The sequence below is a fragment of the Dendrobates tinctorius genome, unplaced genomic scaffold, assembly GCF_039654945.1.
Source record: "Dendrobates tinctorius isolate UK_male_01 unplaced genomic scaffold, ASM3965494v1 ptg000223l, whole genome shotgun sequence".
Lineage (NCBI taxonomy): Eukaryota > Metazoa > Chordata > Amphibia > Anura > Dendrobatidae > Dendrobates > Dendrobates tinctorius.
This window is the reverse complement of record NW_027361890.1, coordinates 7,331,438-7,347,731: the sequence shown is the minus strand read 5'-3', so window position 1 is coordinate 7,347,731 and position 16,294 is coordinate 7,331,438. Positions and strand designations below refer to the sequence as shown.

At 44.3% G+C, this 16,294-nt stretch overlaps 1 protein-coding gene across 4 annotated transcripts in view; it reads right to left on the bottom strand.

Annotated features, from left to right (window-relative positions):
• The window catches only part of MYL9 (myosin light chain 9), an 86,010-nt gene that overhangs the window by 42,842 nt on the left and 26,874 nt on the right, over positions 1 to 16,294 (bottom strand). The window contains exon 1 of one of the 4 annotated variants that reach the window (XM_073555299.1): positions 7,100 to 7,249. The exons of the other annotated variants lie outside the window; for them this stretch is intronic. The gene's annotated coding sequence lies outside the window, so the exon portion shown is untranslated. Of the gene's footprint in view, positions 1 to 7,099; positions 7,250 to 16,294 lie in introns of those variants that run through there. 4 annotated transcript variants of the gene reach the window in all.

The following is a 16,294-nucleotide window of genomic DNA, read 5'->3' as shown; positions in this document are numbered from 1 at the left end:
CGGCATGGGCCAGTGTGATTTCAAATGCCAGGGCTGAATTTTAGCCCCAGTCCGTACCTGCATACAGTGGACACATGATAAGAGATTCGGGCTGGGATAACCCTTTCAATAGAATTCAGATTAATTAACAATAAAAAAAATCCCTCTGGCATGGTATAATTAATGCAGGGTATACGAATCTCTGGGCATGGCTTCTTAAGGATCAAGTCTACGTCTTACGTATAACAGCTACACCACGAACACAGGTTAATCCACCACTGTAATGTACATGAAGATCAACCAGCTTCTAAGGCACAGCCTCATAATGTTACCCCCGAGTTCTCAGAGATGAAGCCTCCCATCATCACTGGAAGCCTTACAAGGGCATGTCCTGTTCTCGGGAGTTTCGGGCTTGGAATGTGAAGTTTAATCACTTCCCATACAAAACTTGACTACAGACAGCATGTGGAACATTCCCGCAAGCATTTCTAATTATTAGGAGATGAAGCTACTTGTGTTTACAAATGGAAGTTATTTTTTTAACAAACAGTTAAGTTACATTCTGTATAGGAGCAGTTCCTTAAAAACCATTTTTTTTTGCTTTTGATCATGTTATAGACTTCAAGGATAGATCATATGGATGTAATATACCATGAAATCTGTTTATTAGCCAAAGCGGAGTGCTGCTGTTTGCTCAGATATAACAGCTGACTGATGGGGACTGCAATGGGACTCCTTAGTATCAGAGCTGAGGGGTAGGAAGGAGTTCTTCATACATGTCAACACATTGTGTTTCATTGCCATAACAAAACCTCAAAAAAACCCTGAAGTTGTGGCAAAAACTCACACTGCATCCACAAGTAAAGACAGCATAAAGATGGATTTAAATTTTGAAAAAGAAAAAAAAAAAAAAAGTATTTAGTCTAAATTTTATACAGGGCCACCATCAGGGCATTACTGCCCTGACGTATGGGGCCCGATCACCTCTACCCATCGTACCCTACTGCCCCGTCCCCAGCGGCAGCATTCTGCTGATCAAGTAACTGAACCTGCGTCCAGGACGCAGGTTCAGTTACTCTATTGCCGTGTGGGCCCGCATGGCAATAGTTAAAGCTGCCAGCCAATTGGAGGCTGGCAGCTGACGTCAGCGTGTACGTCACCAGCATCTGACATTACTGTCAGTCGCCGGTGAGTGCACGCTTTCAGGTGAAGATCGCTTACCGCTGAAGCGCAGCAAGGTAAGAGGAAAGGTGTTTTTTTTTTTTAATTTTAAATTAGTATTGAAAGCGGGGGGCAGGATTGGAGACACTGGGGGCAGGATTGGAGACCCTGGGGGCAGGATGAAAGACACAGGGGGCAGAATGAAAGACACAGGGGGCAGGATTGGAGACACAGGGGGCAGGATTGGAGACACAGGGGGCAGGATTGGAGACACAGGGGGCAGGATTGGAGACACGGGGCAGGATCATGGGGCGGGATGGATACGATGGAGACAGATGGGGCAGGATGGGGAGATCATATGGGGCAGAATGGATACTCATGAGGGCAGGGTGGGAGAACATTTGGCTGAAACCAGGAATGAGAGACACGGGGGTCAGGATGGGGGATATTATTACCATTGGGGCTAATTAACGGATATTATTACTGCAGTGATGTATTTTATTTTTTTGAGTATACTGTTTAAATGGGGGGGCAATCCTGTTACTGTGTAGAGGGATACTATGTTGCCTTTTTGTCTTCATGTGGTGTAATGTAGAAGTTGGGAAAAAATAAGTAATGTGTTCTGCAAGCGGAGCTCTAGATAACTGTTATTTCCTGCAGAGATGAGCCCTGGCTGGAAGTGACAGTGGTCTGTGCTGGATGAAAGAAGGAAAGCGAAGATGAAAGACTTCACCTAGAGACGTCACTGGTGTTATCTATACACACACTATACACTGTATACTATATACAGAGGTCCTGTGCATAATGTCACCAGTGATCACTGTATTACCTATACATTATATACACAGCTCCTGTGTATAATGTCATTGATCACTGTTTTATCTGTACACAGACACTGCATACTAAGTACAGATCTCCTGTGTATAATAGCACTTATGGTGATAGTATAGTGATTTTATTACTGATCAGTATTGTAGTATTCAGTCACTATGTGGTGGTAATATGTGGTCTGGACATGGTGTTGCGGTATTTGTCCCTTGCATGTGCTATTATTTGGTCACTTTTTGGTGGTAATATGTGGTCTGGTCATGGTGTGGCGGTATTTGTTCCTTGTATGTGATATTATTCGGTCACTGTGGTGTTAATATGTGGTCCGGACATGGTGTGGTGGTATTTGCTCCTTATGTGTGGTATTATTGGTCACCATGTGGTGGTAATATGGTGTATGGTCTTGGTGCGGTGGTATTTGTCCCTTGTATGTGATATTGGTCATTTTAAACATTGAAAAATAAACAAAATTATACCCAAATTGTATTGCATATTTTAACAAATATTTAAGGCCTGTTTCACACTTCAGCTTTTCCTGTCAGTCTAAATCCGCCAAAATAGCGGAAAACGGATCCGCAGGCAGACTGACAGGAACGTGTGGTAACGGATCGGTGGATGTACGGATCCGGCGAAGTTAAAAATTTAAAGGAACCGCACCTGGGAATTCATACCAGCGATGTGGGCAGTCATCGCGGGAGCAGGCGAGGAGGAGCGATGATCTAGGGTGCAGGCGAGGAGGAGCATCGCGGGATGTGGGCAGACATCGCGGGTGCAGGGGATGAGGAGCGATGATCTCTGGTGCAGGCGAGGAGGAGCATCGTGGGATGTGGGGAGACATCGTGGGTGCAGGCGAGGAGGAGCATCGCGGGTGCAGGCGAGGAGTGGCGGGAGAGAGAGAGAATTTTCTTCCAGCAGCCAGACAAGATTCAGGGTTAAAAAGGGAAAATGTGGATCCGCACAGCAAAAACACGTTACAGGCCTTGTTCGGTGATCTCAGCGGATGCCACAATTCTCGCGGATTCGCACAAATACGGAAGCAACGGACGATCATCAGTCAAAATCCGCCGACAATGAAAGTCAATGGAGAAAAAACGGATCCGCAAAGAAAAATGGCGGATCCTTTTTTTTGCAAAACGGCAGATTTTGACTGATGGTCACAAACGGATGTGTGAAACAGGCCTAATAGGTTACAGTAGAGTAGAGCTTGGCCAAAAGAGTCTGCTGTGTCTTGGTGGCGGCTTAAAAAAATCTTTTGGCCAAAACAAAAGCTGCCGGCTATTTGTGTGATCTGGTGATGGGAACTGCTAATATGTGATTGGTGAGAAGTGGCGTTTTTTGCAAGAGAGAGCAGTGGAGCTGTGGACAGTTTGAGGGGTGCAGGCGGGGCTGGGGTGGAGCCTGGGCAGAGTCTCAACGGGACCCCGAAAATTTTGCAAGTATGGGGACCTGAAATTCCTAGTGGCAGCCCTTTGTGTGCGTGTGTGTAGAGTTGAGCGACTTTGGTCGGATCGGGTTTCATGAAACAAAATTTGTTTCAGATGAAACTGGTCCGACTAGGGCAAAAAAAGTCGGAGTTTCGTCCGAAACCCGACCCCAATGCAAGTCAATGGGGAATAAAAGTCGGCATTGAGTGGATGAATGTCATCCGGACTCTGCTGTGCTGGTTGTCATGGTGCTGGATGAGGTAAGTATGTGTGGGGTCAGGAGGGGTTTACAGGGTAGATGTAGCAGAGCTGTGTGTGTATGAGGTGTACGGAGCGGAGCCGTGTGTGTACGAGGTGTACGGAGCGGAGCCGCATGTGTGTACGAGGTGTTCGGAGCGGAGCCGCGTGTGTGTACGAGGTGTTCGGAGCGGACCCGCGTGTGTGTACGAGGTGTTCGGAGCGGACCCGCGTGTGTGTACGAGGTGTTCGGAGCGGACCCGCGTGTGTGTACGAGGTGTTCGGAGCGGACCCGCGTGTGTGTACGAGGTGTTCGGAGCGGACCCGCGTGTGTGTACGAGGTGTTCGGAGCGGACCCGCGTGTGTGTACGAGGTGTTCGGAGCGGACCCGCGTGTGTGTACGAGGTGTTCGGAGCGGACCCGCGTGCGTGTACAAGGTGTACTGAGCGGAGCTGGATGTGTACGAGGTGTACGGAGAGGAGCCGTGTGTGTATGAGGTGTACAGAAGGGAGCCGTGTGTACGAGGTGTAAGGAGAGGAGCCGCGTGTGTACGAGGTGTACGGAGAGGAGCCGCGCGTGTACTTGGTGTACGGAGCGGAGCCGCGTGTGTATGGTGTATACGGAGCGGAGCCGTGTGTGTACGGAATGGAGCCATATGTGTACGGGATGTACGGAGCGGAGCCAAGTGTGTACGAAGCGGGCTTTTCCCACGGACACAGGAGTACACGGCGGAGCCCCGAGGAGCATGACGTTCCACCGAAAGTGATATGCTGGAAGCTGACCGGAAATTAGATAATTTCATGAGGAGATTGTGACAGAACTAGGAATGCTTCAGTTCAATCACCATGTCCTCCTCCGACAGCGCAGACAGCAGGATCGCCTTGGAACCGGGGATGCCGGCCATTTGAGCGGATCATGATATGTCCTGCATCGGGAGGCTCAGGTGGGCACTACGATGGGAGCCGGGCTGCTATAGTATCTTTATAGAATCTTTCTTTATTTCTTTCTCTCTTTCTCTGTTCTTTCTCTCCCTCATTTTCTCTCTGTTCTTTCTCTCTCTAATCTTTCTTTTTTCTCTCTCTGTTGTTCTTTCTTTCCCCTCTCGCCTTCCTCTTTCTTTCTCTGTCCTTTCTTTCCCCTCTTTCTTTCTCTCTCTGTTTTCTCTTTTCTCTCTTCCTTAGTGCCAGTCAGTGTGCCCATAATGACAGCCACTGTGCCCTCAGTACCAGTCAGTGTGATCACCAGTGCTAAATGGGTCCGGTTGGGCATGGACATGGGTGTGACTAGTTGCGAAATGGATGTGGCCGGGGCGTAGCCTAAAATTTGCAGCTGCGCGCACCGCTGTCTTTCTCCCTCTTTCCCTTCTTCAAAACTTGGGAGGTATGATAGGGGCGGCTGTGACCAGGGGGTCTGGTTGCCCAATGGATAACAGTTTGCCAGGAATTCTGTCACCGAGCGTACAAAAGGGGACAGAGCTTTGGGAGGAGTACTGTACCTAAAAGCAATAAATAGGACTGAGCTGAAATACTGGGCACAGCTGTGACTACATGTTATATAGTCATGTTAATCCCCTCTCACTTCTTGTAACCTACAAGTGTACAAAGATATTATATAGTCACCATGTGACTAGTGGGCCTGTGTAACTTCAAATGCCAGGGCTGAATTTTTGTCCCAGTCCGGCCCTAACTTACACTGCAGATTTCTTCCAGGATCTTCCCTATTCAATTCTTTCGATCAGTTGCCAAAATGTCTGCAGTAAATCTGCAGTGTGTGAACATACCGAGTGGACAGTCGGAACGTCAGTAGCAGTAGTGTTGTGCGTTCTCTCAATCGACACTTCTACACTGTCATTATTACATTAGACCTTGTCAAACTGGTCAGTAACCACTTCGACCAGTAAGTAGGGGCGGGAGGAGTACAATATTCTTATTTTTATGGTATGTTATTCAACTTTTAGCAGGATTTTCTCAGGTACAATATATTATATATAAAGAAAAAAATACATATAATGGTACAAGATGCCTTTCAGATGTACCGCCATAACAGAGGTGAATTTTCAATTTGAGAATTGTAGAAGACCAGCAACTCGATGACTTAATACAATCAAGATAACAGCTGAGAAAACCCTGGTGGACCTATCTACACTTGCACAAGATCAATCTTCCTTGATCATTCATCATGTCGCCGTGGCTCGAGATTGAGCTGAAGGTCGTTAATAATATTATAACTGAGAACACTCAAGTAGTAATACTAATATTGGTAATATTGATAGTGCCGTAGTAGTGTGTAACAGTATGTGTATTTAATCCTACTTAATCCCATGTAAACGCAAAAATAATATATGACCACAATATCATTATATGACAAACTCCACTGTCCACATACTAAAGGCACCCAGTCAATGTGGTATACATAAGCTCAGGCAGTTTAGGCATGCAGTAGCATCCATCGCCCATAGAGAGCGGCATTCATCAGAGGTATACAATACGACATCCTCCCGACATATACTGTACACATACACTGCAAAATGCACAGACAAGGCTAGAAAGGCAGCAGCTGAGGGTGCAGTTCTCTCCCATGGGGAAAATCATTATACTCCCTGACACAATTGATAATATCTACTAAATTTATGACCCCCAAAACATGACCATTCAAACCACATTTATAAAATGATCTGGAATCTGCTTCTGGAAGTGTAGGAATAGCACAGTGGCTGGCTCAGTGGTTAGAACGGTAGTCTTGCAGTGCACGGTCCTGGGTTCAAATTTGACCAAGGGTAATATCTGCATGGAGTTTGTATCGGCGCTCTTACAACAAACAAGACACAACATCAATTATGCCTGATAACATGGCGCCATGTTATTCTGCAGCACTTTACAGACTTCTTCATCATCATCACTGTCCCCGTTGGTGCTCACAATCTTAGTTCCATGCAACAGCGACTCATCTCCACAGAACATAAAGTGTTCCATCAAAACAAGTAGTTTTCAGAAATAGTGTGTAAATGGGATTTCCGAAAATCTTCTATACAGCACAGATGAAACAATACGGCATTACATGTCCATATCAGGATGTAGGGCTGACTGCAGAATGCCGATTATTATCCGATCCCTGGAGTGTCATATTCAGGATTGATACAGTAGTCCTGAAAGCTTGCAATTTCTTACTATTAGCCATTAAAAGGTATCAAGTCAACCACTGAGGACTCTCAACTCTAAATATTTTAAATAAACAATCCTTTCATGGAAATATATATTTGTCATATTTTACAGCAAGATACATATATATATATATTACATACACACAAAGTAAGTAATGATGAGAAAATAATTGTGGGAAGATTGTTCGAATACAAGGAAAAGGAAAGCTTTGAGCTGGTGTGGTAGGGACATGCCTTCACTCATGTAGTAGGAAAGTGGCAGGGGAGAGGCTCAGAAAGTGTTAATTGAGAAGCTTAATCCCCCTCTTACCTGCACAGGAGAAAGTCACCAACTCAGAGATCTCTTCTGTAGATCAGGACACAGGGAAAGTCTGCATTATGCTTCCCAGGGTCTTAAGCCAATGGAGAAGGCACTCTCCCCCCTCCAGCTGCCCTCCCGCCTGGGATTTGGCCATACATGGAAAAGGAATTTGAGGAGGATGCAAGCTCTGTGGGACACACTGATCCAAACCCAAATACAGGATATTCTCCCTTATATAGTTGTTGGCCCCACTTTGTGTCAGTGCACAGGGAACCCTCTACACAGGACTGTGTATACCAGGGAATGCAACCAATCCTCCTTATAAGGGGCGTAAAAGGTGTGAGAGAGCGAGGAGAAGGCTACAAGGGGGGCACAGGGTTTACACAACTGAGAACGCCACAGTGCAGTGTGATACAAGGCACTTTTCAGGAGTGGCGTTGCATTTCATACCCAATTTTGTTACAACCAGCACAATGTTTCAGTAACTAATTATCTTGACTCTTATTTGCCTCTATAGGAACACAGTCTGCCCTGAAAACAATGGCCCCAATTAATCAAGACCAGTGTTGTTCATGCAGGTCACAATGAGGTGGAGTGTTGGAGTCAGACACACCTGATTCATTATGAGGTGTAGGCAACTGAAACGTGGTGTGCACCTCGCCACAAATCTTACTCCGGTTTGGACTGGAATAAGATTTGTGGCATAAGAAATGCAGCCACTCATAAATTTGACAAGCAAAGGTTTGCGAAATCCCGTTCTGCCCCAGCTCTGGCTCATTTGTAGATTCTGGGCAAAAATGTCATGAGAACATCTAAAACTGCAAAATCTTAAGAGAAGTGTCAACTCACATTGCTCCAAAATTTTGTGACTTTTCAAAGCTAGAATTCTAGTTACATAGGTTGAATAAAGACCTAGGTCCATCAAATTCAACCTTTCTTCACTAACTGTACATTTCGTCACAAGTCTAACTATAATCCGCAATGTTACGTGCATCAAGGAAATCATCCATCCCTTTTTTAAAAGCTGTTATAGTGTCTGCCAATACTACTTCCTGTGGTAGAGCATTCCACAGTCTGACTGCTCTAACTGAAAAGAACCCTTTCCTGTTAAGCTGTCGGAATGGCCTTTCTTCCACCCGTAATGAGTGCCCCCTAGTCCTCAGCACGGTCCTTGGAAGGAACAAGTCATGTGCTAGTGTTTTGTACTGGCCACACATATATTTATACATGTAAATGAGATCCCCTCTGAGGCGTGTTTTTTCTAAGCTAAACAAGCCCAACTTTTCCAACTTCTCCTCATATGAGAGGCCTTCCATCCCTTGTAATAATCTACAGTAGTTGCCCGTCATAGAACTGATTCTAACTTCTGAATATCTTTTTTAAAATGTGGAGCCCAAAACTGGATCCCATATTCCAGATGTGGCCTCACCAGTGATTTATAAAGGGGTAATCATATGTTGGGATCGCAAAATTTTATCTTTCTTTTTATACATCCTAAAATCTTGTTTGCTTTTGCAGCTGCTGCTTGACATTGAGTACTGCTGCTCAGCTTACTTGTAACCAGAATACCCAAGTCGTTCTCTTGTTCTGTAGTCCAGAGTATACTCCCAATTAATGTATGTGCAGCAATAGGATTACTCCGTCCTAGGTGCATTACTTTACATTTATCTACATTAAATCTCATTTGCCAAGTGTTTGCCTATTCAGTCTTCATATTCAGATTGTTTTGCAATATTGTAATGTGAAGGTCAGATTTTAATATTCTGCATAGTTTGGTGTCGTTAGCAAAGACTGACACTTTACTCTCAATCCCATCCATAAGGTCATTAATAGAGAGGTGATTTCTCGAGTAAATTGGTGCCAATGTTTAAAAAAAAAAAAAAAAAAAAAAAGATACCTCCATATTACAGCCTAGAATAGAACACACCCCTTGTGTTTCCCCATACGTTCAGTGGAATACATTTTTCTTAAAACTAGAATGGTTATATGAATTTCTATGGGTGCAGTATTAGGCTACAATCACATTTGTTTCTATTTTTTACATTCAAACATATGCCATTTTTCTCTTGTGCTGAATCTTTTTTGCTTCTCAGGGCCGCCATCAGAGCATTATTGCCCTTACTGGCGTATGAGGCGCGACGAGCAGAGGGGGCCCACAGCGGGCCCCCTCTGTTCTGATGACCGGGCCCGAGCGGCAGGATCCTGCATCTGAAGTAGCTGACTGCGCGTCCTCCGACACACAAGATCAGTTAACGAACTTGGCACTCAATATTAGTTGAAAAAGAAGATTCAATTTTTACTGGCATCCAGGTAAAGTTTAATTCTAAACGTTTTCGGTCCAACATAAGACCTTCATCAGAGAATCGCTTTAAGATGACTGGATGCTGTGTTTCATGGGTATGAGCTAAATAGCGTTAAGGTAAGGCAACTAACCACGCTATTGATTTGCGCTGAGGTGATGGCTCTTCTGGCGTGCGGTCAGTACCGCTGGGCTAAATAGCGCTAGGAGTATGGCGACAACCGTCGCTATGGAATTGCGCTGAGGCGGTGGCCCTTCTGGCGTGCAGTCAGTACCGCTGTATGTGGAGGAGGCACCACCTTGTTGTTTCTACTACACGATCAGTTAATATCTGTTGCCGTGCAGAAGATTCCTCCCACACCGCGACAGTTAAGAGCCGCCAGCAAATCACAGGCCGGCAGCTGACGTCAGCGCGCACGTCGCCGACGTATGACGTCACGGTCGTACGCCGAAACAACGCTGCTCGTCTCTACAGGTGGTAGGTGAGGACATCGCTGGAGCTCAGCCAGGTAAGGAACAACTTTTTTTTGTAAAGCCATGGTACGGGGGTGCATTATCGTACTATGGGGGAAAGGGAAAAGGGATTCATTATACTATGGGCGCATTATACTGGTATGGAACTGCTGCATTATACTATGGGGTTTGTTATACTCCTATGGGTGCATTATACTATGGGGCTGCTGCATTATTCTATGGGTGTATTATACTGCTATGGGGCTGCCGCTTTATACTATGGGTGCAAAATACTATGGGGCGGCTGCATTATAGTACTATAGGGTCCATTATAGTGTTATGGGGCTGCTACATTATACTATGGGGTACATTATACTCCTATGTGTGCATTATACTATGGGGCTGCTGCATTATACTATGTGGTGCATTATACTCCTATGGTGCATTATACCATGGGACTGCTGCATTATACTCCTATGGGTGCATCATACTATGGGGTTGATGCTATGGGGCTGCTGCTTTATACTATGGGGCTGCTACATTATACTATGGGTGTATTATACTGCTATGGGGCTGCTGCATTATACTATGGGTGGATTATACTGCTATGGGGCTGCTGCCTTATAATACTATATGGTGCATTATACTGCTATGTGGGTGCTTTATACTATATATGACTATGGGGTACATTATACTATTATGGATGACTATGGGGACAATATGGAGAGACATTGGGGGAAGTATGGAGAGACATGAGGCAGAATGGGAGGACACGTGGGGTCCAGAATGTGTGATATTATTACTCTAGGGGAGAATTAAAGGATATCATTTTTTGAGGATACTGTTTTCAGTGTGCAGGAGATGTCCTGTTACTGTGCAGGGTGACACGGTCACTTTTTTTCTTCATCTGGTGTATTGTAGAGGTTGGAGAATGTGCTCTAGATAGCTGTGTTGTTTTTTTCAGAGACTAGTCCTGGCTGGAAAAAGTGATGGCGGTGTGCACTGGATGAGGATGAAAAGTGAAGCTGAAGGACTTCAACTAGCAACGTCACCAGTGAGTCAGTGTGTTACCTGTACATTGACACTATACATTGTATACTATATACAGAGCTCCTGTGTATAATGTCAGTGGTGATCACTATTACCTGTATACTGACCCTATATACAGAGCTCCTGTGTATAATGTCACTGATGATCAGTGTATTACCTGTACACTATATACAGATCTATGTATAATGGCACTAATGGTAATATTGGTTTTGTGTTATTTTATAAATGATAAGTATTGTAGTATTCGGTCACTATGTTGTGGCAATATGTGATCTGTTCATGGTGTGGCAGTATTTGTTCCTTGTAGTGTTATTATTTGGTCACTATGGTGGTAATACATGGTCTGGACATGGTGCGTCAGTATTTGTTCTTTGTGTGTAGTATTTTTCAGTCACCATGTGGTAATATGTGGTCTGGTCATGGTGTCGTGGTTTTTGTTACTTCTATGTGGTATTATTTGATCACTATATGGTGGTAATATGTGGTCTGGTCATGGTGTGGCGGTATTTGTTTCTCGTTTGTGATATTATTGGTCATTTAAAAATTGAAAAATAAATAAAAATATACGTAAATTGTATTGGATATTTTTACAAATGTTTAGTAAGTTACAGTAGAGTAGAGTCCGGCCAAAAGAATCTTCCTTGTCATAGTGGCGGATGAAAAAATCTTTTGGCCAAAACAAAAGCTGCTGGTTATTTATGTGGTGATGGGAACTGTGAATGTGTGATTGGCGAGGATCTGGTGCAGAAGTGGAGTTTTTCTAAGAGAGGGTGGTGGGACTGTGGACAGTTTGAGGGGTGGAGACTGGGCGGACTCTGAAGGGGGCCCCGAAAATTTTGCCAGTATGGGGCCCCAAAATTCCTAGTGGCAGCCCTGATGCTTCTATTTTGCATCCATTGTTTTTTCTCATTTTATTCAAATAGAACCTGTCCCCTGATTCATGCTGCTCAAACCACGGCCAACATGAATCAGAGACTGGCTGCATGATTGCAGCCAGGTATACTTTTCTGAGAAAATATACTTTAAAAGGATCCAGCTGGGGACCATAGCCAGAGACCAGTCTAGTTCAGCACCAACCCTAGCTGGCTCTTCCCAGGTCTGCAGCAGGTGATTGAAAGGTTTCTTCCTCCTATGTACATAGGGAGAGACCTGTTAAGCTCCTGAAGCAAAGTAGGGAAGAGCTGGAGGGTATCAGAGACAAACGTTCTGATTTCGGTCCAGAAAAGTGGGAGGAGTGTCATGCAACCCGATCTTTAACACCTAGCATCCAATTTACATGGAAAAGCCATCCGATTTTAACAGAAGCTTTTTCAGAGAAATTCTGTATGCAATTTACAGTTTTCCAAGGAGATATTCAAGATATAGAGAAGTATAGATACAAAAAGATAGATAGCTAGATACAAAAAAGGTGATTGAGATATACAAGTCAGTGCTTTGTGTGTAGTTTATTGAAAAAATTTTTTAGTAAATAAATTCTTTAAAAAAAAAAAAAAAGCGTGGGCTCCCCCATATCCTTTGAAAAGCCGGCAATTCATATGTCACGTACAGTAAAATCACAGCATGACCCGACAGAATAGGATATAGAGATGTCAGTCACATATATAATTACTACAGTGCTTGTTTAACCTACTCTACAAGTATTTTTTTTACTTACTAAATTATTTTCTGAAAAAAAAAAATGGCGTGGTATCCCCCCGAACATTTTATTAACCAGCAGTGGGAAAGCAGATGGCAGAAGGCTGATTTTTACAGCCTGGGACAATTGGATTATCTTCTCAGCAGAAAGGTGAGGAATATGGTTGTTTATTATTTTAATTCTGTTACAGGAGACATTGGCTTCAGCGGACTGGTCATTGACATGAATATAGCTGGTTTAATTTAAATTGAAGAAGTTGGTGTCATCATTTAAATTAAAGGACTGTATTCTGGGTGCGTGTTTGCTTTTTTTATATACAATATCACTATGGGGTTAGTAATGGGGGCATCTTATAGACACTTCTCCATTACTAACCTCTAGGCTTGATGTCACCTGACAATACAATAGTGACATCAACCAACAACTCAAACTATCACCCCACTTGTCACCACACCAGGGAAAGTAGGAAGAGCAAAGCCAAATGCTAGAATTGGCGCATCTTAAGGATGCATCTTTTCTAGTGTGGCTGAGAACTGATGTTTTAAGCCTGGGGGGGTCAGGCCCGCAGTTGTTTGCCTAGCCTTTGCTGGTTATAATTAAAGGAAAACCATACACTTTTTTGAGTGAGTCCCCCATTTTAATAACCTGGGAAGCTCCATAGGTATTACCCCTTTCCCAGGCTATAAACATCTGCTATCCGCTTTCCCTCTGCTGGATAATAAAATGTCGAGGTATCCCACACCATTTTTTTTAAAACTTATTTTCTGAAAAAAAAGACACATGTACTGTCAACTACACAAAACACTGTGCCAATTATATATGTCACTGACATCTTTATATCTATCTATTCTATGTGTATATATGTATTCCAGTCTGTCAGGTCATGCTGTGATTTTACTATACAGGGTGGGCCATCTATATGGATACACCTAAATAAAATGGGAATGGTTGATGATATCAACTTCCTGTTTGTGGCACATTAGTATATGGGAGGGAGAAACTTTTCAAGATGGGTGGTGAGTGACCATGGTGGCCTTTTTGAAGTCGGCTATTTTGGATCCAATTTTATTTTTTCCAATGGGAAGAGGGTCATGTGACACAAACGTATTGAGAATTTCACATGAAAAACAATGGTGTGCTTGGTTTTAACGTAACTTTATTCTTTCATGAGTTATTTACAAGTTTATGACCACTTATAAAATGTGTTCAAAGTGCTGTCCATTGTGTTGGATTGTCAATGCAACCCTTCTACTCTTGACACACTGATAGCTGTGGGAGAGGTCAATGTAACACCAGCACTTTGCTTCTATATCCACTGCCAACGTAGCTTCTGTGAAATATGTCATTAGGGGGTGGTGATAGAAGCAGTAAGTGACACCAGCGCTGCCCGGTGAGGAGGATACATTTGAGGAAGGTGCTGAGGTCACTCACTGCTTCTATTTCTGCCCCCTGGGGACATCGTTCAGTTAGAAGCTACAGCTGTGGCAGAGATAGAAACAGAGTGCCAGCTATGCATTGACATCTCCCACAGCATCCATCGCGTCTTCAGAGTTGGCAGAGATGCAAGAAATTAGTGAGTAACTACAGCACTTCCCCTGATGACATCCTGTTAGAAAGAGGGGCAATGGTACCTCTGGGGAGTGAGTGCAGCCCCAGCCTCCTGTGACGCTCTGTTTGAAACTCAATAAAGCACACAGTTAAGAAAACACATTTAGCGATTAGCTAGATAGGGAAAAGTGTAGGGTATTGTGTGATAAAGCGAATTACAAAAGTGTATTAGAGTGTGAGGATAAATATAAGAAAAAAAATAAAACACCATTTTAGGTGCCGGACCACCCCAAGTCTTATTGACTAAACAGATGAGAATAGGACATGCTTTGAGTCTCATGGACCGGAAACATATATCTGTTTTTAAAATGGATGCGTTTATGGATCAGTGAAACTCTATGGGCTTGTGTTCGGTCCGAGTTGTAATTTAGTAACTTGTATAAGACATTATTGTAAGAAAAAATAAATTATCTTTAAGTAAGAGTAATCCTTCATTTAATAATTAAAGGGAATCTGTCACCTCATACTTGGCCTATGAGATGCAGCCACTGCCATCAGGGGCTTATCTACAGAATTCTGTAATGCTGTAGATAAGCCCCTGATGTAACCTGAAAGATAGGAAAAACGAGTTAGATTATACTCACTGGGGGGTGCGGTCCGGTGGGTGTCGTGGTCCGGCGCCTCCCATCTTCTAGTGATGACGTCCTCATCCCTACTTCTAACGCGGCTCCTGGGCAGGTGTACTATATCTGCCCTATTGAGGGCAGAGTAAAGTACTGCAGTGCGCAGGTGCCGGACCTCTCTGACCTTTCTCGGCGCCTGCGCACTGCAGTACTTTACTCTGCCCTCAACAGGTCAGATAAAGTACGCCTGCGCAGGAGCAGAGGCAGAAGTAAGAAGGAGGACGTCATCGCTAGAAGATGGGAGGCGCCGGACCACGTCACCCATCGGACTGGACCCCGCGGTGAGTATAATCTAACTCGTTTTTCTTATCTTTCAGGTTACATTGGGGGCTTATCTACAGCATTAGAGAATGCTGTAGATGAGCCCCTGATGGCGGTGGCCGCATCTCATAGGCCAAAAATGAGGTGACAGATTCCCTTTAAGTATACCTGGCAATGAGGAATGGCATTGACTGTTTTAGTCAGGGCCAGACATGCCATTGGAGTAATCTGTGCAGCCCCACAGTGGCACAAAAGGTTACAGGCCCATTTCAAACTCAAAAGCAAGTGGAATTGGGCATAAAGCTAAGCTATTGGACTACAAAGAGCCCATGTATTGTTCTTGCACCCATTTTTTTTTTTTTGAAGAGTCTGCTCATTGATTTATTAAATACTTGTACTTTTGAGAAAATAACAAATCTGGAGTACATTTTCCCATAACTGTGTGTTGTGCAATTCCTCTGTTATACTGACTTCAAATCGTTAAATTGAAAAGTGGGTGTTACCATTTGTGGGTGTGCCCGTTGTGGTGTAGTGACCACTGTGTCCGCTAGGGGGCGCTGTGTGGGTGTCCCAGGATGGGTGGATAGCCATGCCCAGAGTGGTAATAGAAGCAGGATCCTAAATGACCATTATGTATCCCAAGGTGGGTGGCCTTGGGATGAAGGCTTGATTATGTGCTAATCAGCAGAGCTACTGCTGATGTTCTGTTTCAGTGTGTTAGGGAGAAGCCTTCAGGTGATTGGTGAGACGGGTGGGATCAATCACCTACAAATCCACCCAGGGGCGTGTGTCTAAAAACGCCCATAGTAAAGCGTATGTGTATGACTGGTTGTAGGACCTGTGATGAGGTCATAGCCATGTGATCCGGTGGACGTGGCTACGGATCATATAAGGTGTCCAGGGTAGGTCACATGATTGAATGCTTGGACCCGGTTGGCCAGTATGGAAGGTCTCGTCAGGTTGACGTGCTGAAGAAGTTGTGTTTGCCTTCCTGAGTGCAGGTGTGGACACTGAGTTCCCTGGAGGGAATGAACGTCTGCAGTGTGAAGCAGCTATGAGGTAACCCGGACAGGGGAAATCACTGTGAGGCTAGAGAGCCTGTGTACCGGAGATAACAAAGCCTGTGTGACCACAGGGTTAACAGAGCGGAGCTCTGTCATGGACGCTATGCTGATCTGATATGAACTTTATGTTGCTGTTGATGGTTTATGCCGCATAATAAACCGAATGAACTGAGTTATGTTGAGAAACCTGTGCTGGACCTGATTTAATCG